We start from the raw sequence: 26499 nt of genomic DNA on the forward strand, positions 1-26499 counted from the left end.
TGAGCTATGTCCCCATCCCCTTTTAAAAAAATGTTGTATTTTTTTCTTTTTTTGTGGTGCTGGGGATTGAACTCAGGGTGTTGTGCATGTGAGGCAAGAACTCTACCAACTGAGCTGTATCCCCAGCCCTTATGCTGTATTTTGAGATAAGTCTTGCTAATTCGTTAGGGCCTCACTAAATTGCTGAGGTTTGTCTCAAGCTTTCAATCCTACAATCCTTTCAATCCTTTCACATCACTGGGATTACAGGCATGTGCCACCATGCCCTGCAGTTTTTCCTTTCTTTAGTAATCCCAGATACTGGGGAGCTGAGGCAGAAAGATCTCAAATTAAGGATAGTCTGGCCCAGGAAATTTTCCAAGACCCTTCCTCAAAGTAAAACATTTTATTTTATTATTTTAATATTTATTTTTCAGTTTTCGGCGGACACAACATCTTTGTATGTGGTGCTGAGGATCAAACCCGGGCCGCACGCATGCCAGGTGAGTGTGCTACCGCTTGAGCCACATTCCTAGCCCCAAAGTAAAACATTTTAAAGAGGCATAGGGATATAGCTCAGTGGTAGAGTGCCTCTGGGTTCAATACCCAGTACTAGGGGGTAAAAAGGGAAAAGAAAAAAAAAAGAACAGAAAATTTAACATTTTTCATAGAAAGACTGGAATTTTACCTTTTCCTTTTTCTCTTCCTCTTTCTCCCTACCTCCTCTTTTTTGTCTTACTTTTGACATTGGTCACTTTCTCTCCAAGGTGTTTTTTTTTTTTTTTGTAATCAGGGATTGAATTCAGGGGTGCTTAACCACTGAGACACATCCCTAGCTCCCCTTTTTTAAAAAATTATATACTTCATAGAGACAGGATCTCCCTGAGTTACTTAGGGCCTTGCTAAATTGCTGAGACTGACTTTGACTCAAGATCTTCCTGCTTCAGCCTCCCAAACTACTGGGATTACTGCGACCTGGGGCAGTCTCTCCAATCTTTGAGATCTATATCTATATCTATTCCGGGGATTGAACTCAGGGGCACTCAACCACTGAGCCACATCCCCAGCCCTATTTTGTATTTTATTTAGAGACAAGGTCTCACTGAGTTGCTTGGCACCTCACTATTGCTGAAGCTGGCGTTGAACTCTGGATCCTCCTACCTCAGTCTCCCTAGCTGCTGAGATTACAGGCTTGTGCCACTGCACTGGGCCTCTCCAATCTTTATTTCTATAAAGTGAGTAAATGAGGGCTGGATGTGATGGAAGATTCTTGGTAATGATCAATGCTTCCTACCGGTTCCTCCCCACTTTGGTTAAAGTGCTGTGCCTGCTACTTTGAAGTCTGTATTGTTGAATTCCCAGAAAAAGATTGAGCCTGGTAGGGACTACATATTCAAACTAGCCTAAGGGAGTCTGACTTAAATTAAGCCTGTTTTTTTGACCTATGCCAAAACAGCACAGTTGTGTAAGGGTTGATAGTTGGGCTTCACTGGGCTAAAGGTCTGATTTTCATTTACCAGTTTGCAAAAGGGCCAGGCTCCATGGTGAGAGCTGAAAAGTAGGGGGTTATTTGCTTGTAAATTCCTCAATGGCATATATGGGATAGCTAGAACATGTCCAATAAGCAGCTTGCACTTTTATTTAGCAGTGTCCCTGTGTATTCCAGATAAGGTCACCTCTTTAATAAAGTTTCCAGGGCTGGGCCTGGTGGCTCATGCCTGTAATCCCAGCATCTCAGGAGGCTGAGGCAGGAGGATAGCAAGTCTGAGGCCTGCCTCAGCAATTTAGCGAGATCCTCAGCAACATAGTCCAACACTGTCTCAAAACAAAAAATAAAAAGGGCTGAGCATTTTGCTCAGAGGTAAAGCACCCCTGGGTTCTATCGGTTTGTTGTTTGTTTGTTTATATTTTTGGTAGCTGGGAGTGAACCCAGAGGCACTTTACCACTGACCCATATCCCACTTTACCACTGAACCACATCTCAAGGCCATATATATATATATATCTTTATTTATTTATATGTGGTGCTGAGGATCGAACTCAGGGCCTCCCACGTGTTGGGCGAGCGCTCTACTGCTGAGCCACAACCCCAGCGGGAACTCCCGGGGGCCCCCGCCCCCCGCCCCCCCCTTTTAATATTTCATTTAGAGACAGGGTCTTGCTGAGTTGCATAGGGCTTCGCTAAGTAACTTGTGATCCTTCTGCCTCAGCCTCCCTAGCTTCTGGGATTACAGGCGTACGCCACCGCACCCTGCACCCTCATTGCATGCTGGATGTAATCATGAAAAAAACCAAAATGTACTGTCAGTGGTCACCTCAGAGCACCTAAGTGCTTGCTCCCTGAAGTGCAAGCAGGATCCAGAATACTGGAAGTGCCATTCCATCTATGGACCCCTAGGAAAACCGCAGTCCCAGAGTTTAATAACCTAGCCAAGATACTGTAGAGGATTCAAACCCTGGGGTAGCCGCCAAATTCTCTAAGTTTATAGAAGACCTAGGGCCTGCCAGCGGCCATGTCCATCTGAGACCCACAAGTCCAGTACGTCAGGCACTGAAGAGGACGCCCTAGGCGCGCGCTGCGCAGGCGCAAGATGACCAAAAGGGCCCGGGCCCTCTAGGCTGCGCAGGCGCAGGGGCTGCTCCCGGCGAGTCCCCACGGCGGCGGCGGCGACTGAGGGGCCGGGGCGTGGAGCAGCGGTGTGGTGGCGGCGGGCGGCCACGGAGCAGCCATGAGGGCAGGGCCCAGTCACAGACAGTGAGTCCTCGTGGAATGGGAGTGGATAGCAGGGGAAAAGGGGGTGACCTGGTGGAAGATTACGCTGATTCGAGGGGTGGGCTTTGCCCTTTGGGGACTGAGGGGTGTGGGGGAGGGACAGTTTGAGGTGATGCTGAAAGAATTTGGGTCATGGGTAGCCAGGTCGGGAGTCCAAGAGTTGGACCTCTTGGCGGACGGAAGGGGTTGAACGCTGAGGCGTGAAGGCGTTCACGGCAGGGTCAGTGTCCTGCGCTCCCCCGTTTGTCATCATCCCTTCCCCCAGGAGCTTTGGTCGCCTCTCCCTTTCCGCTTCTTTCAGAGAATGGTTGTTGGGGGAGGGTGGTGGAGGATGAAAGCCCTGCTGGAGCTGAAGAAGCCAACTCTGAACCCGGCAGGGAAGAGACGGTCGCCCAGCGTAGTAGGCTGCCCTGGGTAAAGGGTGGCAGTTGGAAACCCGCCATTTAAAGCTGGGAGGGGTCTAGGGAAAAGGGATAAAGGTTTGGAGTCAGAAACATTCAAGAGTAAGTCCACCACTGATAAAACTGATAGATAACCTTGAGCAGGGCCCACTTCTTTCTGAACCTTTGGAAGATGTCGGACTTCAGACGGGTTTTGGCAAGCATCGTGTAGGTGGTTGAGATTGTTTATGAAAATTGTAAATTGTAAGTACCGTGTAAATGTCGATATATTATCAACACTATCAATGCATTATGGAGCTTATTGTTACTAATAGAATGACTGATTTCTCTGTTAAGGTGAAACGTGTTGTTTGTAAAACCTCAGTAGACAAATATGAGGTTTCTACAAAGGCACAGCAGATCAAGTGCAAAAATACCAGTTTCTTCTGTGATGTGACAAATTAGCTGTCAGACTCGTGTAGAAAAAAATACCATACTCTGGCACTTTTACAAATGGTGTGCAGCTCCTCATCCAAGAGGAAGGAAATAGAGAATGGAGGACCAAATGCTTTCCGAAGGTAGCTATCTCAGATTCCCTTGTAATACAGTTGGCACTGAAGTGCTTTGAGTTGAGGAACCTAGTTTGAGACAAGCTGGGAGGGCTGTCTAATGACGGGTGTGCAAATATAAATTGCTTACATTTTTTTTTTTTTGCAGTGCTGGGGATTGAACTCTGGACCGGGGGCTACTCCTCCAGCCCAAAACTTAATTTTCTTCTTCTTCCTCTTCTCTTTCTCCTCCTCCTCCTCCTCCTCCTTCCTTCTTCTTTCTTCTTCTTTCTTCTTCTTCACTATGCTGGGAATCAAACTCAGGATTTCATACACATTAGGCAAGTGTTTTACCATGGTAAAACACTTGCCTAATGTGTATGAAAGCTACCTTCCAGCCCCTGTTATTTTATCTATTTATTTTGTACTGGGGATTGAACCCAGGGGCACTTTATTACTGCGCTATATCCCTACATCTCTAGTGCTTTTTTTTTTTTTTTTTTTAATAGGCACGCACCATCATGTCCAGCTTGCTGATGGTCTAAATTGCCGAGTGTGGCCTTGAATTTACAATCCTCCTGCCTCAGCCTACTGAGTCATTGGGATTACAGGTGTGCACTACCTTATCCACCCTTGACTATTTTGCAGCTCAAATATACATTCAGGGGGCTGGGGATGTGGCTCAAGCGGTAGTGCGCTCGCCTTGCATGCGTGCGGCCCAGGTTTGATCCTCAGCACCACATACCAACAAAGATGTTGTGTCTGCCGAGAACTAAAAAGTAAATATTAAAAATTCTCTCTCTCTCTCTCCTCTCTCACTCTCTCTTTAAAAAAAAATATATACATTCAGCAACTTTTTAGCTCCCTTTTTTTGGGGGTGGGGTACTGAGGATTTAACCCAGGGGCAATATACCACTGAGCTACATCCCCAGCCCTTTATTTTTTGTTTTTAGGCAGGGTCTCACTAAGTTGCTTAGGACCTCGATAGGTTGCTGAGACTGGCATTGAACTTGTGATCCTCCTGTCTCAGCCTCAACAGATGCTAGGATTATTAATTATTTTTTAACTTAAAGGCATGTGCTACTTTGCTCATTTTAGCACCTTTTTTTAAAAATTATTTTTTAATATTAATTTTTTTTGGGATACCAAGGATTGAACCCAGGTGTGCTTAACCACTGAACACATCCCCAATCCATTTTATTTTGAGACAGGGTCTTGCTAAGTTACTGAGGACCTTGTTAAATTTCTGAGGCTGGCTTTGAACTTTTGATCCTTCTGCCTCAGCCTCTCAAGATGTTGGGATTATATAAGTGTGCACCAGTGGGCCTGGCTGTTATTTTAATCTGCTCTGCTTGTTTGTGAAACCTGCTAGGTGGAGTGAAAAAGGCATCAATTGTGCAGGAACCCAAGAAATGGGTGATTTCTTTGAGAGACTGGAAGAACACTTCTGAGCCTTTATTTTTAAGGATAGACAAAGTAAAGGACAGATTAGATTATTTGCTTCCAGAGAGAGAAAATTGTTTTCTAGCCATAGCTTTTGACAAAAAGTTTCCAAACTCCTTTTAGAGACAGATGCTTTAGTTTTCTTTTGGTTTTGTAGACTGAGAGCTTAAAATGTTGGGGCTTTTTAGAAATTGGTGAGTAAAGGTAGGGAATGGCTATACTAAATCTTTGAAAATTGACAGATATGAGGAATGAATTATTTTACAGGTAGGGTAGAAACAAAACTGAGTTTTCATTACCTTCTCTATGTAGTAAAATGTATTTTATCTTTTCCTGAAAATGCACAATGATGTATAATTTTAAACTTGCTGCTCTTTCTAATTCCTTGGCTCTTTCAATAAATTCTTTGCCCATAACATTGATTCTTCTTCTTTTTTTAATTACTATTTTTTATTAGTTATTGATGAACCTTTATTTATTTAATTGCTTATATGTGGTGCTGAGAATCGAACCCTGCCTCATGCATGCTAGACAAGCGCTCTACCACTGAGCCACAACTCCAGCCCCTAATTATTCTTTTTTAGAAGATAGTTTAAAAAAATCAGACCGGGTGTCCTCATGCATTCCTATATGATGGCAACTCTGGAGGCTAAAGCAGGAGGATCACAAATTTTAGGCCAGCCTGGGCAGTTTAGCAAGACCTTAAGCAACTAAAGGAGATCCTGTCTCAAAACAAAAATAAAATGGGCTGGGGATGTGGCTCAGTGATAAAGTGTCTTTGGGTTCAGTCCCCATTACCAAAAAAAAAAAAAAAAAAGCTAGGATGGGATGTAGCTCAGTTGTAGAACACTGCCCAAACATGTGCAAGCCCTGGATCTGATCTCCAGTACTGCAAAAAGAAAGTATTTTCAGTTACCACAGGTCATTATGGAATATAGGTTTATTCTGTCTTTACCACATAGTAGATGAAATAGAAGCAGAAAATGTTGTAGCTGCCCTATTTATTTATATTTGGTGCTGGGGAGTGAACCCAGGGGTGCTCCACCACTGAGTTACTTCCCCAGCCTTTTTATTTTTTATTTTGAGACAGAGTCTCACTAAGTTACTTAGGCGCTCTAAAGCTCTGAGGCTGGCCTCAAACTTGTGTTCTTTTGCTCAGTCTCCTAAATTACTGGAATTACAGAAATGTGCCACTGTGCCTGCTCGTGCATTGATTGATTGATTGATGCACCACCGGGGATTGACCTAGGGCTTTGTACAGGGTAGGCAAGTGCTGTACCACTGAGCTACATCCCTGTTCTTGAACATTTATTTTATTTTTAATATTTATTTTTTAGTTGTAGTTGGACACAATATCTTTGTTTTATTTATTTTTATGTGGTGCTGAGGATCGAACCCAGGGCCTCGGATGTGCTACAATCCCACAATCCCAGCCCCTGAACATTTATTTTAAATGTTGGTAATTCATACGTCCCTATATGAAAATTTCCATCAGTTCAAACAAGTTATAAATGTCATCTGTGTTATAGTAAAATAATATATATTTCTTCAGCTATAATGAGAATTTCTTATCCTTTCTTTTTTTTCTCTTTCCTATTTATGGAAACTTTTATGTTGTAAGTAACAGTCAACAGACAAGGACTTTTTTCCTGGAATAGGAAAGGAGGTAGCCAGTTTTTTGATTGCCTGTTGTGTGAGCGGCCTGCCCAAGGTGTGCAGTGAGCTGTGAGAATGTAAGGTCTTCCAGTGAATCCCGAACATACCAAAGGTCAAAAGAAAATTAATAAGGTTTATTAACTCATTTTTATTCTGATAAAGTGAATCACTTTAACTTTTTCTTTTTTCTTTTTCTTTTCTGGTATTGGGATTGAATCCAGGGGTGCTTTGCCACTGAGCTATATTTTGAGAGCTATATTTATTTTTTTATTTTGAGACAGGATCTGAGTTGCTCAGGGCCTTGGTAAATTGTTGAGATTGATTTCAAACTTATGATCCTCCTGCCTCAGCCTCCTGAGTCAGTGGCATTATAAACTTAAGCCACCATGCCCATCTTTATTCTTTATTTTATTTATTTAGAGTACTTAACCACTGAGTCCTTTTGCCAGTCCTTTTTTTTTAATATTTTCTTTTTTTAAATGTTTGTCTTTTTTTTTTTTTAAAGAGAGAGTGAGAGAGGAGAGAGAGAGAGAGAGAGAGAGAGAGAATTTTTAATATTTATTTATTTTTTAGTTCTCAGCGGACACAACATCTTTGTTGGTATGTGGTGCTGAGGATCGGACCCGGGCCGCATGCACGCCAGGCGAGCGCGCTACCACTTGAGCCACATCCCCAGCCCAAATGTTTATGTCTTAATATTTATTTCTTAGTTGTAGTTGGACACAATATCTTTTTTTTTTTTTTGAGAGAGAGAGAGAGAATTTTTTTAATATTTATTTTTTAGTTTTCGGCAGACACAACATCTTTGTTTTGTATGTGGTGCTGAGGATTGAACCCAGGCCGCATGCATGCCAGTCGAGCGTGCTACCGCTTGAGCCACATCCCCAGCCCATGGTCACAATATCTTTATTGTATTTATTTTTATGAGATGCTGAGGAGCAAACCGAGGGCCTCACATGTGCTAGGTGAGTGCTCTACCATTGAGCCACAACCCCAGCACCTCCTCACCGGTTCTTTTTGTTTTTTATTTTGAGACAGGGGCTTGCTAAGTTGCTAATGTATCTTGTTTTCAGAGTTGCTAAAACATGAAGAAAGAAACAACTGTGTCTTCTAATTGTTGAAGTAGAATAAGTGTTCCATTATGGTTGAGATACAGCTTATTATTATTATAAGAATGGGTGTAGGTATTGAACCTGCATGACAGGCCCTCACAGTTGGACAAGGAAGATAGGACATTCCAATTTCTTAGTGAAGTCTGAAAATGGAAAGAGAGAGGGCATTATTGATGTATACCACCATATCAGGACAAGCTGGAGGAGGAAATGAGCTAAGACTTTGGCAGAGTAACACCGTATAATGCAGCAGAGCAGGACAGGAAGCTTGGAAGATTTTCAAAAGAAACATGAGCCTAATACTTAGATTTGAAGTCTTAAAATATTATAGCGACTTAAAAATGTTTCTAATATAATAAATTGAGAAGTGAGAGTAAATGTGAGAAGCAAAGTGGTCAGGGAAAGGGCTGAAACTTTACAGCTGACCAGAGTGGGGATAAGTGTGAAGTCACTTTACTTTTGGTGAGAGGTGAATACTTTCTTACAGAAGTGTTTAATATCTATTTTTGTCTTTTCCCTGCTTCTCAAAATCTTGATTATGTGTCTCTCTGAGCTTTGACTTAGGGTGAAAAAGAATACAACAGGGCTGGGGATTTAGCTCAGTTGATGGAGTGCTTGCTCTGTATGCACAAGGCTCTGGGTTCAATCCCCAGCACCACAAAAAAAAAAAAAAAAAAAAAAGCTTTACCACTGCACCACCATACCTGGCATAAGTTTTCTTTATTAAAGATGTATTGAAGCTGGATGCCGTGGCACATGCCTGTAATCCCAGCAGCTCGGGAGGCTGGAGCTGGAGGATCGAAAGTTCAAAGCCAATCTCAGCAATTTAGCATGCCCTAAGCAACTCAGTGAGACCCTGTCTCTAAATAAAATTCAAGAATAGGATTGAGGGGCTGGGGATGTGGCTCAAGCGGTAGCGTGCTTGTCTGGCATGCGTGCGGCCCGGGTTCGATCCTCAGCACCACATACAAAGATGTTGTGTCCACCGAAAACTAAAAAATAAATATTAAAAATTCTCTCTCTCTCTCTCTCTCTCTCTCTCTCTCTCTCTCTCTCTCTCTCTCTCTCTCCCCTCCTCTCTCACTCTCTCTTTAAAAAAAAAAAAAAGAATGGGATTGAGGATATGGCTCAGTGGTTGAGTGCCCCTGAGTTCAATCCCTGGTACCTCCTACCCCCCAAAAAAGATGCCTTGAATTGGATTTGATAGCTTATTTATAAAATAGTGGTTTGGTACACTACTGGGTCATAAAACTGCCTAATGGGAAAATACAGGTCATTTAAGAAACGATTTAAAAGGCTTACTTGGATAGTGATTTTCTGAGAAATAACTGAAGGATGTGAAATATGAGAAATAACATAAGTATATATTTGTGTATTTTTTTTCCATCAGTAAGTCATAACTAGGCTTAAATACTTTAAACTTTGCTTTTGGTACAGGATTGAACTAAGGAGTATTTGACCACTGAGCCATATCCCCAGCCTTTTTTTATTTATTTTGAGACAGAGCCTTGCTAAGTTGCTTAGGGCCTCTCTAAATTGATAAGGCTGGCTTTGAATTTGACAGTCCTCTTCCTTAGCCTTCTTAGTCACTGGAGGTGTGTGCCACTGCACCCAGCATTTTAAAAAAATTTTTGGACTGGATTGGCCTTATTAAAAAACAGTAGGGTCTATTCTTTATTTTTGGTGGGGGATTGATCCCAGAGGAGCTTTACCACTGAGCTATATCTGTATATCTGTAGATGGGTTCTTGCTGAGTTGCCCAATCTCTATCTTTGAATTTGTGATCCTCCTGCCTCATCCTCTTGAGTAGCTGGGATTAAAGGTGTGTGCCACAGTGCCTGGCCTATTTTCTTTCTCTCCCTCTCTCCCTCTCTCCCCCTCTCTCTCTCTCTCTTTTTTTTTTTTTTTTTTTTGTGTGGTGCTGGGGATTGAACACAGGGCTTTGTGCATGTGAGGCAAGCACTCTACCAACTGAGCTGTATCCCCAGCCCTTTCTTTTCTTTCTTTCTTTCTCCCTCGAGACAGGGTCTCACTGAGTTGCTTAGCGCCTCACCATTGCTGGGGCTTGCTTTGAACTTGTGATCCTCCTGTCTCAGCCTCCCAAGCCACTGGGATTAGGGGCATGTACCACTGTGCCAGGCTTGGCGCTATCTCTTAAAAAATTTATTTTAGCCATTCTTGGTGGTACAGTGCTTAATTCAAGTTACTCTGGAAAACAAAGCAGGAGGAATGCAAATTCTAGGCCAGTTTCATCAATTTAGCAAGACTGTATTTGAGACAAAGTAGCTGGGTAGTGGCATACATCTTTAATCTCAGTGATTTGTGAGGCTTAGGCAGGAGGATTACAAATTCAAGGCCAGCCTCAGCAATTTAGCAAAATCCTCTGCAAAGTCTCCCCAAATTTAAATTCCTTTTAATATTGCTATTTTACTTTGAAAATTAATCAGTTGTGTAGTTGTGTTTTTTTTTTTTTTTTAGTCCTGGACAAATGCTGTACCGCTGAGTTGTAATTGCTGCCTATCCCCCGCCCCTCCCATTTTTTAACTTTGGGCCTTAACCAGTTGTGTATTCTTTTTTTTTTTTTTTTTTTTTTTTTTTTTGCAGTGTTTGGGTCTTCTTGTGTAAGCTAGACAAGCCCTCTTTTTTTTTTTTTAAAGTATTTATAGTTGTATATAGACACAATACCTTTATTTATTTATTTTTATGTGATGCTGAGGATGGAACCCAGTGCCTAACATATTCTAGGCAAGTGCTCTACCACTGAACCACAACCCCAGTCAAGACCTCTTTTTTGTTTGTTTGTTTTGTAGGGCTGGGGATTGAACCCATGCCCAAGACCTCTTTTTTGTTTCCTGGAAAATGGGGTTTTGCTCTGTTCAGGTTGGTCTTGAATTTGTTAACTCGAGTAATCTGATCCTGTTGCTTCAGTTGCCCTAGATGGTATTGCAGGTTTGTGTCACCATGCCTGGCTTAGTTTGTTTGTGTGTGTGTGTGTGTGTGTGTGTGTGTATGTGTGTATGTGTGTGTGTTTGGTGGTCATGGGGATTGAACCCAGAGGCACTTACCACTTAGCTACATCTCCAGTCCTTTTTATTTTTATTCATTTATTCATTTGTTTTTTGGGATACCAGGGACTGAACTCAGGGGCACTCAACCACTGAGCCACATTCCCAGCCCAATTTTTTATTTTTATTAGAGACACAGTCTCACTGAGTTGCTTAGCAGCCTCGCTATTACTAGGCTGGCTTTTTTTAATTTGTGATCCTCCTGTCTCAGCCTCCCAAGCTGCTGGGATTACAGGGTGTGCTGGTGTGCGCCACCGTGCCTGGTTTCTTTTTATTTTTTTTTTTTTAACAATTTGAGATGGTCTTACTAAGTTGCTCAGGCTGGACTTGAAATTTATAATCCTCCTGTCTCAGCTTTCTAGGACGGTAGGATTACAGATGTGCACCACTATGCCCAGCAGTGGTAGTGATGTATTCTTGATTTTTAAGACTAAGATTAAAAATACTTTGTCAGTTCTTTTCTATTTTATTTGTTAGTTTGGTTTATTGTTAAGCATGATGCAATTAGCTTTCCTTATTCTACTCTCTTCCTGTCCTAGGACACTGATGTGTCAACTAAAGATATGTCCTTTGCTTCAGTTCATGAAATAATTTTCAGTAGTGAGATTTAAAAAGTTAATTGGGGATTAATATGTGGATCTCATCCAAAGTCTATCCAAGCTTTCTGTTCTCACCAAGCATTGCTTAATAGACCGAAGCTTGGACTCTAAGAATATTATGGCAAGAGGTATTCTTATATATTACTGAAATATGTGTATTTTGGCTTCCAGGTGAGTGTTGATTTTCAGATTTGGGAAAACATTGAGAAAATTGGCTGTGATTTTTTTTGGGTAGGTGGACTAGGTCCAGCACTGATTAACAATATTTCCTTCCTCATTTGGCACCCACCCTCTTCTTGCTGCTGTTGCTTTCTTCTGAGAGGCAGTTTGAATGGTTTGCCAATGTTTCTGTATCTTGTGTCTGCTCTGCTTTTTCCACGACTGCTCTGCTTTTCCATATAATCTCAAATTTCTGTCTTTTTTTTTTTTTTGTGGTTGTGGTTCTGGGGATCAAACTTAGGGGGCTAAGCAAGTGCTCTACTACTGAGCTACATCTCCAGTCTCCAGTGTGTTTTTAGACTTCTTTTTTTTTTGTTTTGTTTTGTTATTGAACCCAGGCCTTTGAGCGTGCTAGGCAAGTGCTGCACCACTGAGCTACATCCCTAGCCTTTTTAAAAAGTTTTACTTTGAGACAGGGTCTTGCTGAGTTGCCCAGACTGGCCTTGAATTTATGGTCCTCCTGTCTCAGCCTCCTGAGTAGCTGGGATTAGAAGGGTTTACCACCACAATTAGCTAGTAAGGGCTTTATTTAGATAAAGTAAGATTATTCCCAGACATGTTTGGTGGTACATGCCTGTAATCTGGTCAATATTCGAGGCTGAGGCAGTAATATCCAAAATTCAAAGTCAGGGGCTGGGGATGTGGCTCAAGCGGTAGCGCGCTTGCCTGGCATGCGTGCAGCCTGGGTTCGATCCTCAGCACCACACACAAAGATGTTGTGTCCGCCGAAAAACTAAAAAAATAAATATTAAAAAAATTCTCTCTCTCTCTCTTAAAAAAAAAAAAAAAGGAAAATTCAAAGTCAGCCTCAGAAATTTAGTAAGGCCCTTAGGTAGTTTACCAAGACCCTGTCTCAAAATTAAAAATAAAAATGGGCTGATGATATGTTTCAGTGACTAAGCTCCCTTGGGTTCAATACCCAGTGCAGAAAAAAAAGATCCTATGTCTCACCTAAATATTTGCTTGCTCCTAATAAATTGTTAATTTAGTACATCTCTAATCCTATAATATTAATCTTCCTTAACCTTTATCTCAAAAGACTATATAGTGGAAATTATCTTTACTTATTTTTTACCTACCTGAATGAAGTACTCTGAATTACTGAATGAGTTTACAGAGTTGACGTGTATTTATGTTGCCTTTGTTTTTATGCTGTTAATCCTCACTCCCTTTTTTTGGGAGGGGGGACCAGGGATTGAACTCAGGGTCACTTGACTGCTGAACCACCTCCCCAGCCCTGTTTTTTTTTTAAAGATTTTTTTTTTTTTAGTTGTTGATATACCTTTATTTTATTTCTTTACATGTGGTGCTGAGAATCTAACCCAGTGCCTCACATATGCCAGGCAAGTATGCTACTGTAGAACATAACTCCAGCCTTTGTTTTTTTTTTTTTTTAATATGCTTTTTTTAGTTGTTGATGGACCTTTATTTTTATGTGGTGCTGAGAATCGAACCCAGTGCCTCACACATGCAAGGCGAGCTCACTTCCACTATTTTGTATTTTATTTAGAGACAGAGTCTCACTGAGTTGCTTAGTGCTTGGCTTTTGCTGAGGCTGGCTTTGAACCCGCGATCCTCCTGCTTCAGCCTCTCAGGCAGCTGGGATTACAGTTGTGCACCACCACGCCCAAATAAAAAATAAAAATGGGCTGATGATGTGGTCCAGTTTGTGAATCTCTCTTTTGACCTTATATCACTGTTGCCTTTTTATCTCAATCTTCATCTTTCTGTCTCTGCTCTTTTTTTGGTTTTGGGGATTGAACCCAGGGCCTCATGAGTGCTAGGCTCTATCACCAAGGTAGATATCCAGCTCTACTATCTCTTTTTCACACCTCTTTGTCCTCACTGTTCCTCCAGTTAATGCTGAGTTTCTCACCTTCAGTTCATAAAAGTAGTTTTCCCCTTCTTTCTTCACTCATCACAGTCTATTTTTTCTCAATTCTTGTAATTTTGTTTTGTCTGCATCACTCCACTGAAATTGCTTTGCACAGTGACCTAATTGTTAAACCAGATAACACTTTCAGTCCTTAATTTAACTCTCTGCTTTTTTATTTTTTAAAATATTTTTTAGTTGTCAATGAACCTTTTTTTAATTTATTTATATGTGGTGCTAAGAATTGAACCAGTGCCTCACACATGTTAGGCAAGTGCTCTACCACTGAGCTAGAACCCCAGCCCTCTGCTTCTTTATTTTACTTTATTTTTCTATTTATTTATTTATTGATTGATTTTTGTGATACTGGGGATAGTACTCAGGGTCTTTTGAATGCTAGGTGAGCACTCTACTTCTGAGCTACATCTCCAGCTTTTTCTTTTCTTTTTTTTTTTAAAGGGGGGGGGACAGAGAGAGAGAGAATTTTAACATTTATTTATTTTTTCTTAGTTCTCGGCGGACACAACATCTTCGTTTGTATGTGGTGCTGAGGATCGAACCTGGGCTGCACGCACGCTAGGCGAGCGCGCTACCACTTGAGCCACATCCCCAGCCCCTCCAGCTTTTTCTTTTTTTTTGGCAGGGAAGGTACCCAGGATTGAACTCAGGGGCACTTGACCACTGAGCCACATCTCCAGCCCTATTTTGTATCTATTTAGAGACAGGGTCTCACTGAACTGTGATAATGTCCATTTCTCCCCCACCTCCCTTACTTCCTATTACTTATTAGTCTCCTTTTTTCCTACCAACTCCCTAAATGTTGCTGTTCCCAGTGATTATGGTTTTAGTCCTTTCCTCCTGTTCCTCCTCCTCCTGTCAGTGTCTCATGAGTGATAGGCAAGCAGTCTACCACTGAGCTATATAACTCCAATCATTTCTTCAATTCCATACATATAATCCCTCCATTTCTCTGTATTTAGTTTGCATCTTTTCCTCCAAAATCCATTCCATAGGCAAAATGGATACACTCTATTTATTCTCAGAAGTTATTATTGAAGGGAAAGCGAGGAACAAGAGACGGGTAAGTGAGAAATGAAAGAAGGAGACCAGACAGAGATATACTGGAGAGTTTGTCAGAGATGACAAATAAAGGCCATCTTTCTATAGGAGAGAGAGGAAAAACAGGCTTGAGTTCTGGAACTTTTATGGGGGATTTTCAGAAATCAGAGCCAGGCGGGTCCTAATGCAGGTGGTTAAGGGTTGTGTTGGTATGAGGGAATGGTGAACCTTTGAACTTGCCATCCTCCTACCTTGGCCTCCTGGGTTACTTGGATTATGGGCATGAACCACCATCCCTAGCTTGTGATCATTGTGGTTTGATTGTGGTAGGTAAGAGGGAGAATGCAAGGTGAATAAGGCAGAGAACAATTGAAAATAACATTTGAAAGCTAGGGTAATGTGTTTCCCCTGGGGAAGGGGAATGATGTGAACTGATTTGTGATTATAAAGAATATCATGGTTGCTGCATGGATATGAATTGCAGAGGGGTATCAAGACTAGAGGCAAGGAAACCAGTTAGAAGACTCTTGGACTAATTCAGATGAGCATTGATTTAATGGCAACTTGGACAGGGATGATAAGGAGAGTTGTCTTTTGGAAATGAAGTTTATAGGGCTTACTCTGGGGTTTTCATACCTGGGGGGATAAGGCAAAGAGAAATCATGGATAACATCTAAATTATTGGCTGAAGCAAATAGGTAAGTAAATGAACTTGTTCTTTATTGAGATAAGACTGTTGCAAAACATGTGTGTCAAGAGTTCTGTTTTAGTCATGCCAAGGATGTTTGAAATAGAGGTATAAAATAGACAGTTGGATAGAAAAGCCTGGTATTTCCTAGGAGATTCTGGGCTGGAATTATATACTTGGAAGTCATTAACATGGAGATGAAATTTGAATCTTGGAATTCAAATGGAGGTAACCTGGGTATTGTTTGTAGATATAGCATAGAGATTTCAATGAGAAAGGAGCAGCCAGTGAGGTAAGTGGAAAATTAGGAAAGTGTTGTTATACAAACTTAGTAAAGAAGTGTTTTAGGAAGGAGTGGTCAACTGTTGAGAAGTCAGGTAAGAATAGAAAAGTACACATAGGAGATTGACAACCTACAGATTAATGGTGATGTCTGTATTTAGTTGATTTAGATGAAGAAGAATTTAATCATTTTAAAATTTTTGTTGGATGACAACGAGATTTTGTAAGCCAGTTTCTTTTTTTTTTTGAGGGGTGCTGGGGATCAAACTCAGGGCCTAGCATGTGCTAGGTAAATACTCTATCCCTGAGCTGTATCCTCACCCAGCCACCCCCCCCCCCTTTTTTTTGAGACAAGGTCTGTATGTTGTCCAGGTGGGCTTGGAACTCCTGGGTTAAAGTGATTCTCTTGCCTTAACCTCTCCAACAGGTAGGATTACAAAGGGTGTGCCACTCTGCCTGGCTCAGCTGGAAGGCAATTTCTTTGAAAAATTTCAGTTGTTACTAAATCTTTACTTATTGGTATTCTAATTGTATATAATGCTTTGTTGAGTTATTATAATCTTTTGATTTTTATTTCTCTTTCCACATTTTTATTGGTGCATTATAGTAAATTGTACATAATGGTGGGCTTTGTTGTTACATATTCTTTTTTATTTGGTACTGGGGCTTGAACTCAGGGGCACTACACCACTCAGCCACATCTCCAGCCCTATTTTGTATTTTATTTAGAGATAGGGTCTTACTGAGTTGCTTAGTGCCTCACTTTTGCCGAGGCTGGCTTTGAACTTGTCAACCTCCTTTCAGCCTCCATAGTGGTTGGTATTACAAGCATGAGAAAGCACCCTGTTACAATATTTTCTGTGCGCATAATTTAACAATATAATTTGGGTAACTTTGAATTGTGTTAATCTCTTAATATTTTTTGTGACATTATTTTAGGGGGATTTCTGCTCTTCAAAAACACTGTTTAGTGTTGTTATAAGCAATATAGATAACTGGTGAGTGAATGAGACTGTTTTCAAGGGATCGTCCTTGATCTTGGAAAAGCATACTGGCTTGACCTTGGCCTTAGTATGCATTAGTTTTCCCATCTGTCAAATGAGGCTAACAGGACCAGTTTAGCTCAGGTGGGTGGTTGTGAGGCATAACTACTAATGAAAATAATTGTAAAACACTTTTGCAAGTTCAAGTGTGATATAAACGTTAAATAATAGTTCTTTATTGGGATGTTGTGAAAATTAGCAATGTGATGTCTGTTAGAGGCCTTAAGTTCCTTTTGAGAAAGGTGATACATTTTTATAAATACTATTTGAGGAAAAAAATAGCTCAGATTTAGGGAGAAGATATTGTTTCCCTAATTTTTGAAATGTAACAATTATGAAACAACTTCTTTTTTTTTTTTAAGAGAGAGTGAGAGAGGAGAGAGAGAGAGAGAATTTTTAATATTTATTTTTTTTTTTAGTTCTTGGCGGACACAACATCTTTGTTGGTATGTGGTGCTGAGGATCGAACCCGGGCCGCTTGAGCCACATCCCCAGCCCCGAAACAACTTCTTATTAAAGATATTTCTCAACTTTTTATTAAAGATATTTCTCAGTGCAGTGGTGCACACCTGTAATTCCACCTACTTGGGAGACCGAGGCAAGAAGATCGCCAAGTTCAAGGCTAGCCTTAGTTTTTTTTTTTTTAATATATATTTTTTTTAGTTGTAGTTGTACACAATGCCTTTATTTTATTCATTTTTATGTGGTGCTGAGGATTGAACCCAGTGCCTTGCATGTGCTAGATGAACACTCTACCACTGAGCCATAACCCCAGCCCCAAGGCTAGCCTTAGTTTAGCAAGGCCCCAAGCAATTTAGTGAGACCCTGTCTCAAAATAAAAAGTGAAAGGGTAATGTAGCTCAGTGGTTAAGTGCCTAGGCTCAAATCCCCAGGTCCCTCCCCCCAAAAAAAATTTCCCTAAAGATTTATTGTAATACCACTTTAAAGGGTTCCTAATATAAGAATTTTATGCTGGGCATGGTCGCACATGCCTGTAAATCCAGCAGCCAGGGAGATTGAGGCAAGGAGGATTGCAAGTTCAAAATCAGTCTTTGCAATGAGGCCATACGCACCTCAGCAAGATCTTGTCTCAAAGTATAAAAATAAAAAGGACTGGGGATGTGGCTCAGTGGTTAAATGCTCCTGGGTTCAATCCCCGTTACCAACAAAAAACAAAACAAAACAAACTTAATTATCTTGGCTATTTGGTGCTATCAGGGTTTGGGGGGTTTGATTGCCACCCTATGGTAGTTACAATGCTGAACATTTAAAGTACTGGTGGGGTGATTTTTTTGTCTATAATGTAAATCATTACAGTCAATCAATAGGACCACTCACAAGAAAGTTGAGAAAGCATTTTAATTTATTGTAGGTGATGCCATGCAGACATTTAAAAAAAATTATTATTTTTTAGTTATAATTGGACACAGTATCTTTATTTTATTTTTATGTGGTGCTGAGGATTGAACCCAGGGCCTCACATGTGCTAGGCGAGCACTCTACTGCTGAGCCACAATCCCAGCACCCCCCCCCCCCCCATTCAGACATTTTTATGTAGGGTTAGATGGTGGTTTCAATTAGAACTTGAAGAATGACAAGGTGCCATTTCAGGTAAAACTAGCACTCTTTGTTCCATTCCTGAGTCTAAATATAGAATCAGTGGCATCATTACCTGTAATGTACTTGGAAAATGCTTGAAATTTGAATCTGTTGAACTAAATTTTTCTCAGCCTCTAAAGTGGTATTAACAATAGATGAGCTTGGTGTGGTGGCACACTCCTGTAATCCCCAAAACTAGGGAGGCTGAAGCAGGAGGATCGCAAATTGGAGGCCAGCCTCAGTAACTTAGTGAGGCCTTAAGTTACTTAGTAAAGCCCTGTCACAAAATAAAAAATAAAAATGGCTGGGGATATGGGCTGGGGATGTGGCTCAAGCGGTATCGCGCTCACCTGGCATGCGTGCAGCCTGGGTTCGATCTTCAGCACCACATATAAATAAAGATGTTGTGTCTGATGAAAACGAAGAAATAAATATTAAAATTCTCTCTCCCTCTCTCTCTCTTAAAAAAAAAACAAAACATAGAAATAAATTTTAAAAAAATGGCTGGGGATATGGCTCAGTGGTAAAGCATCCCTAGGTTCAGTCCTTGGTACCAAAACAAACCAAAAACAGCAGAGGAAAAAATCAGGATATTGCTTAAAACTGGTAAGGGAAAACTGAAATGGTTAAGCAATAGAAAATGCTTAGAACTTTATCCTGTTGACAGCTCATTTGGTATCTTGGGTATCCCGTTTGGTATAGGGACCTATGTATTGCTAATTTTAGAACAAAGTGATATGAAGATACTAGTTTATAATAGGTTGGAATTAAATCTTTCTGGAATTTAAATTCTCCTATAATCTATTACATCTTTGTATCTAGGACAAGTAAAAGGTTGGGGTTTTTTTGCCTCTTTAATGGGAAGACCGTGCATACTTTTGTACCAAGCATTATTTGCTTTTATTTCACATTTGGTGACTAGAAAAGAGATCCTTGAATGGCCTACTTGCACAGAAAAGGCAGTTGAGTAAGCTTATTTTCTTGGATATATTTTATTTTTATGATTGTATTAAGAATTTAAAAAAATATTTATTTTTTAGTTGTAGTTGGACACAATACTCTGATTTTATTTATTTTTATGAGGTGCTGAGGATCGAACCCAGGGCCTCGCACGTGCTAGGCTAGCGCTCTACTGCTGAGCCGCAACCCCAGCCCAGTATTAAGACTTTTTTGTTATTTGTTTTCATCATTTGCTTTGTTCATTGTAGACTGAGGATTGTCTTCCAATACACTATGTTCATAGGTAAAGGTTTATTTTATGTTCTTATTTTAGTTCCTTTTTTGAGGGGAGTGGATTGAACCTGGGACACTTTACCACTGTGCTACATCCCCAACCCTTTTAAAAAATTCTTTAATTTGAGAGAGGGTCCTGCTAAATTGCCCAGGCTGGCCTTCAACTTGTGATCCTCCTGTCTCTGACTCCTGTATTACTGGGATTACAGATTTGCCTCACCCTGCCTGGCTTTATTTTAGTTCCTTTGGACTGGATTTGCAGTTTATCTGTATCCATATGTTTAATAGCTTCCTTCTCAGATTAGGCATTTCACAAAACTGCCTTTTTTTTTTTTTTTTTTTTTTTTGCAGTGCTAGGGATTGAACCAAGGGCCTCATACACAGTAGGACAGAGTTCTGCCACTGAACTTCATCCCTGTTCTGACTAAGATTTTTTATATTTTTAGATGGTGTTTTTCTGTGTTGTCTAAGTTGTATTTGAACCCTGGGCTCACACAGTCCTTCTGACTCAACCTCTTGAGTATCTGGGACTATGGGTGTGTGCTACTGCACTTGATATGCTAAATATTTTTAGGATTGTATTACTTACAGGAGATATCCTTTTTTTAAAAATTTTTTTTCATTTAGACTAGTCAGAGTTTCCTCTCCAAGTTTTTGGTAATACCACTAAGCCAAAATGTCTTTAGGATTATTTGAAGAAAGAACTATTTTTCTGAGGGTTGGGGCTGCTGCAGTTCTAGGGATTGAACCCCAGGGCCTAAAATGTGCTAGGCAAGTGCTCTACTATTTTTGTTACTGGGGATTTAATCACTGACTCACATTCACAGACCTTTTTTATTTTATTTTGAGACGTAGTCTCACTAAATTGCTTAGGGCCTTGTTAAGTTGCTGAGGCTGGCTTTGAATTTGCAATCCTCCTGCCTCTGCCTCCCCAGTCATGGGGATTACAAGGGTGTGCCACCCCTCTTGGCTCATCCCCAGTACTTTTGTTTACTTTGATACAGTGCCTTGCTAAGTTGCCGAGAGTCTTACCTAGTTGCTGAGGTTGGCCTTGAATTTGTGATCCTCCTGCCTGAGCCTCCTGAGTTACTGAGATGAGGGCATGTTCCAGCATGCCTGGCAAGTGCTCTACTCTTGAGCTTTATCTCCAGCCCTTTTTTATTTTTAGGGGGACAGGGTATAAGGTCCTTAGCATTTGGATGACCATCTTCAGTGACAGATGCCATTTATTATGTATAATATAATGCACAAAAATATCATGTATTGCTGCCATTTTAAGGAAAAAAATTTCGATTTCCCACCCAAGGGCCTTTCTGAGAAAGGCTCACCACTCCCTCATACCAACACAACATTAGGACCCACCTTGATCTGATTTCTGAGTGTCCCCCATAAAAGTCCCAGAATTCAAGACTGTTTTGCCCCTTTCTCCTATAGAGAGATGGCCTTTATTTGTCAGCTCTGACAGACAAACTCTTCTGTGCATTTCTGCCTGGTCTCTCTTTTTTTTTTTAATATTTATTTTTTAGTTCTCGGCGGACACCACATCTTTGTTGGTATGTGGTGCTGAGGATCGAACCCGGGCCGCACGCATGCCAGGCGAGCGCGCTACTGCTTGAGCCACATCCCCAGCCCTGGTCTCTGTCTTTTATTTCTTTTTTACCTGTCTCTCATTCCTCACTTTCCCTTCACGGGGACTCTTGCTAAATTACCCAGATTGTCCTCAAATTTGTGATCCTTGTTGCTCAACCTCCTGAATATGGATAAATTAAGTTTCCACCACTATCTTAACAATGCAGAATATAGTATATGTATTTAGACTGCGTGTTTCTTTTCTTTTTTTTTTTTTTTAAAGAGAGAGTGATAGAGGGAGAGAGAGAGAGAGAATTTTTTGTAATATTTATTTTTTAGTTATCGGCGGACACAACAACATTGTTTGTATGTGGTGCTGAGGATCGAACCCGGGCCGCACGCATGCCAGATGAGCGCGCTACCGCTTGAGCCACATCCCCAGCCCAACTGCGTGTTTCTTATGTGACTTATTTGTTCATGGTGTTTGAATATTTTCACCTTTGGCTTTTTGTTTATTTTACTAACTTATAAAAGTTCTTTGTATATTATAGTCATCAACTGTTTTTGTTTGTTTGTTTTGGTGCTGGGGATTAAACTCAGGGGCACTTGACCACTGAGCCACATCCTGAGCCCTATTTTGTATTTTATTTAGAGGCAGGGTCTCACTGAGTTGCTGTGCTTAGTGCCTCACTTTTGCTGAGACTGGCTTTGAACTCGACATCCTCCTGCCTCAGCCTCCCCAGCCGCTGGGATTACAGGTGTTTGTGTGCCACAGCGCTGGAATCTACTGTTTTTAATAAGCATTGCACGTACTCTTCAAAGCTATGAATAAGAAGTGAAAAGCCAGGCTGTTGAATCAGATGATAATCCAAGATGCTGTTTGGTTAAATTAATTGCTTGCTTTGATTATTTAAACAATGGTAAGCTTCTTTTGTCTCTTTCCTTTCAGAGATATATAGAAAAGGCTCCTTCTGTTTGAAGTAAAGTGTTGACTCTCTGTTGGCTATAATTTGATTTTTCTGGCTGGCATAGCCTTCTTTTTGTTTTCTGTCTTCTGACAGATTATAGGATTGTGGGGAAACAGCGTCCAGGGCTTTTTCAGGAACTGTGCCATTTTATCTACAGGAGAAGCCATTGGCTTTGGCACTAGAAGAAAAATGGCTCTGCATTTAAAGATGCCAAATCATGCTTGATTCACAAGTTTGCTGTCTCATTTTCTCCGTGTGTGTGAAACTTTTTCAGGGTGTTGTTTTTTTGCTTTTTCTACAATGTGCTACCCCATCAATATGATAAATTAACTATTTTCCCTTCTCTTCAACTCCCCATACCAACACACAACCTAAACATCCTAAACCATAACAAAAGATGAAGTACTCATTTTGAGGATGAGGAAAAAATTCACCACACAGGCATTCCCTTTAGTGTCCTTAGTGTGACTTTGAGCTTTAATTCTGATTTGTCTGTGAAAGTCTTTCTTATGGAGTCTTGAATTATTTAGGTGTAGAAATGATTTGCTAATCAACATGTCTTTTCACAGAGATTTTTCAAAGGTATCATTGGAAGCTGATTGTCAGAATACTCTATTTTCTAACCCAGGAAGCAGTTTGTCTTAAGATAGCACATTTAGGAAACTTATACTTACTCATTTATCCTTAACACACTTTTTAGTAGGTTTTAGAGTAATTTATCCTGATTTCAAATGAGAGTTTTAAATTGTCACATAATAAGTCTTAACTTCAATTGTATCTGCTGCATACCTTTTAAAATGTGTATAATTGGGCATGGGGCACATGCCTATAATTCTAGGTAACTCAGGAGACTGAGGCAGTTGGATTGAAAGTTTGAGGACAGACTTGGCAATTTAGCAAGACACTGTCTCCAAATAACAAAATAAAAAGGGATGGGGACCTAGGTTAGTGGTAGAGCCTGCTTGGGTTCAATCCTCAGTGTACCCCCCCCCCCAAACAAACAGAACCAAATGTATAATTGATTTTGAAACCTAGCCAGCTAGTTATTATAGCATATCATCCTTGCTAGATAATGCCTCTATATTTTACACTTGGAAGTCACCACGTGAGGTACTGGGTTTGATTCTCAGTACCACATTAAAAATAAATAAAATAAAGGTATTGTGTCCATCTACAACAACTAAAAATGAGGAAGATTTTTAGTAGAATAAGCCAGTTTGATAGGCTTATTTAATTTGAGTTATTACATGGACACATATTTTCCCCCCTCTGCTAGAAATATTTCTTCTTCCATCCTGCTTCAAAGCCGGATTCTCCCAAAGGCTAGAGTTTGGCTCTCTTTTTGTGCATTTTCTGTTATAGTTTGCCTTTATTATTATTTTATTTTAAAGTTTTTAGATGGGGTATTTCTGTGTTGCTTGGGCTTGTCTTGAACTCTTGGGCCCAAGTGATTCTATTACTTCAGCTTCTCAAGTTGTTAAGACTATAGGCTGTACCTTGCTGCTGTTATTATTATTTATAATACAGGGATTGAACCCAAAGACTCAATTTATCCTGTCCTGTTTTATCATAGAGGCAAGTACTACCACTGAGCTACATCTTTTTTTTTTTTTTTTTAAAGAGAGAGAGAGAGAGGGGGAGAGAGAGAAAATTTTAATATTTATTTTTTAGTTTTCGGCAGACACAACATCTTTGTTTTGTATGTGGTGCTGAGGATCGAACCCGGGCCGCACGCGGCCAGGCGAGCGCGCTACCGCTTGAGCCACATCCCCAGCCCCGAGCTACATCTTCTTGTCCTTTTGTTTTTTTCAGTTGTAGACAGACACATACCTTTATTTTTATGTGGTGCTGAGGATCAATCCCAGTGCCTCACACGTGCTAGGCAAGTACCTTACCACTAAGCTACAACCCCAACCCTTTTTATTTGTTATTTTTGGATAGGGTTTTGCGAAGTTGCCCAGGCTGACCTTGATCTTGTGATCCCCTGTTCTGGGTAGCAAGGATCACAAGCACTACCACTCTACCTTAATATTAATTTTTTTTTGTAAGTGCTGGGGATTGAACCCAGGGTTTTGTGCATGTAAAGCAAGCACTCTATCAGCTGAGCTATAGCCCCAGCCCCCGTATCATTAAAAAATATATTTTTTTTAGTTGTTGATAGATCTTTATTTTATTTACTTATACATGGTCCTGAGAATAGAACCCAGTGCCTCACACATGCCAGGCAAGTGCGCTACCGCTGAGCCACAGTCCCAACCCCCATATCATTAAAAAAAAAAAAATGTTTTTGAAGTTATATATGGGCAGAATGCCTTTATTTTATTTGTTTATTTTTATGTGGTTCTGAGGATCGAACCTAGTGCCTCATGCATGCTAGGCAAGTGCTCTACCACTAAGCCACAACCCCAGCCCCAAAATGAATTCTTTTTAAAAAATATCTTTATTTAATTTATTTATTTTTGTGCATTGCTGAGGATTGAACCCAGTGCCTTACACAGGTGCTAGGCAAGCACTCTACCACTGAGCTACAACACCAGCCCCTAAGTGAAAATTCTTAAGATACAGTGAATTGGCTTTACATTTCCCTCTAGTGCCTGAAAAAGAAAGTGCAGCCAGTTAAAAAACAGCAAAAAAACTATGAAAGAATACTTTGCTATACAGAATAGTTTGAGGCATTGATCAGATCTGCTCTTCGCTCTCTTATTTTTGATGGTATTGGGGATTGAACCCAGGGATGCTTTAACACCAAAATACATACACAGCCCCTTTTAAAATTTCTTGAGACAGGGTCTTACCCAGGTTGGCCTCAAATTTATAATTCTCTTGCCTCTGTCTCTCAAATAGCTGGATTATAGTGTGTGCCACCAAGACTGGCTAACTCTCTCTAAGTGAATTTTTTTTTTAATCATCAGTTTCTTTGTTCTGTGTCATGAGTATTTGAAATCCATGTCATATAGCAAGTCTTTAGGGGAAAACTGCTTTTTTTTTTTCTTTTTCTTTTTTTTTTTGTGGTACTAGAAATCGAACACAGGGACATCACCACTGAGCCATATCCTCTTTTTAGTTTCTAAGACAGTCTCACTAAAATTGTCTAGGCTGGCCTATAACTATTTTTTTTTTTTTAGTTGTAGACAGCCACAACACCTTTATCTACCTTATCTGTTTATTTATTTATAAATATTTTTAGTTGCAGATAGACAAAAATAAATCTATCTATCTGTTTATTTTATGTGGTGCTGTGGTTCGATCCCAGTGCCTCACACATGTTAGACAAATGCTCTACCACTGAGCTATAGCTACAGCCCCATTATTTATTTATTCATTTTAATGTAGTGCTGAGGATTGAACCCAGTGCCTTATACATGCTAGGCAAGTGATCTGCCATGGGGCTCCAATCCCAGCCCCTGGTCTAGAACTTTTAATTTTTCTTCGTCAGCATCCCGAGTTAATGGGATTAGCATGTGCTAGCACACCTGACTAAATGCCATTTTAAGTTTTCTCAGCAGTTGGGCACAGTGGCACATGCCTGTAATCCTAGTGATTAGGAAACTGAGGCAGGAGAATCGAAAGTTCTAGGCCAGCTTGGGCAATTTAGTGAGATCCTGTCTCAAAATAAATTTAATAAAGGAATGGGGGTACACCTCAGGGGCAGAGAACTTGCCAAGCATACATGCGGCCTGGGTTCAATTTCCTAGCACTACACAAAAAAAGAAAAAGAAAAAAGTGTTCAGCTTCTTGTTCAGGTTAGATCATTTTAATTTTTTGTTTGTTATTCAGTTATTTGAACACTGTATATATATATTTTGATTAGAATGAACTTAAGTGTCAAAGTAGATTTTTTTGGTTTTTGTTTTTTGCCTTATAATAAATGCCATTTGGGAAATTTTCGAAATAACGTGCTCAAGAAATAACAAGTTTCAAACTGATCAGACTAGATCAGTGTTATCTAAACTAGCTTTCAGTCCAAACTCTTGATTTTTCTATCTTTGAGAGATTTTTATATTTTAATATCATTTATTGATTATGAAAAATGAGGATCAATATAGTTTAAGAATAATTAGCCAGGCCAGGTGGCACTAGCCTGTAATCCCAGTGTTTTGGGAGTCTGAGGCAGGAGGATTAAAAGTTTAAAGCCAGCCCCAGCAATTTATCGAGGCCCTAATTAGCTTAGTGAGACCCTGTCTCAAAAGAGAGAGAGAGAGAAAATTTTTTAATATTTATTTTTTAGTTCTCGGCAGACACAACATCTTTGTATGTGGTGCTGAGGATCGAACCCAGGCTGCACGCATGCCAGGCGAGCGTGCTACCACTTGAGCCACATCCCCAGCCCCAATACATCTATTTTTTTAAAAATATCTTTTAGTTGTTGATGGACCTTTATTTAATTTATTTATTTAATCAGAGAGAGAGA

The 26499-nt window shown here is 40.3% G+C and overlaps 1 protein-coding gene and 1 long non-coding RNA gene across 5 annotated transcripts in view; one reads left to right on the forward strand and one right to left on the reverse strand.

The window, feature by feature from the left end:
* Window positions 1–2597: 2597 nt before the first annotated feature.
* The window catches only part of FAM222B (family with sequence similarity 222 member B), a 75754-nt gene continuing 51852 nt past the window's right edge, over window positions 2598–26499 (forward strand). Inside the window, exon 1 of one of the 4 annotated variants that reach the window (XM_081270987.1) lies at window positions 2598–2734. The gene's annotated coding sequence lies outside the window, so the exon portion shown is untranslated. The remainder of the gene's footprint in view (window positions 2735–26499) is intronic. The other 3 variants (XM_081270990.1, XM_081270989.1, XM_081270991.1) reach the window with 3 other exon arrangements.
* Window positions 2741–5436, reverse strand: LOC308636005. Its single transcript, XR_014019323.1, has 3 exons — window positions 4535–5436; window positions 4198–4349; window positions 2741–4158 (listed from the first exon to the last, which is right to left on the reverse strand). It is a non-coding gene; the product is annotated as an uncharacterized lncRNA (long non-coding RNA).

This window comes from Spermophilus citellus (assembly GCF_964194105.1).
Source record: "Spermophilus citellus genome assembly, chromosome: 17".
Classification (NCBI taxonomy): domain Eukaryota; kingdom Metazoa; phylum Chordata; class Mammalia; order Rodentia; family Sciuridae; genus Spermophilus; species Spermophilus citellus.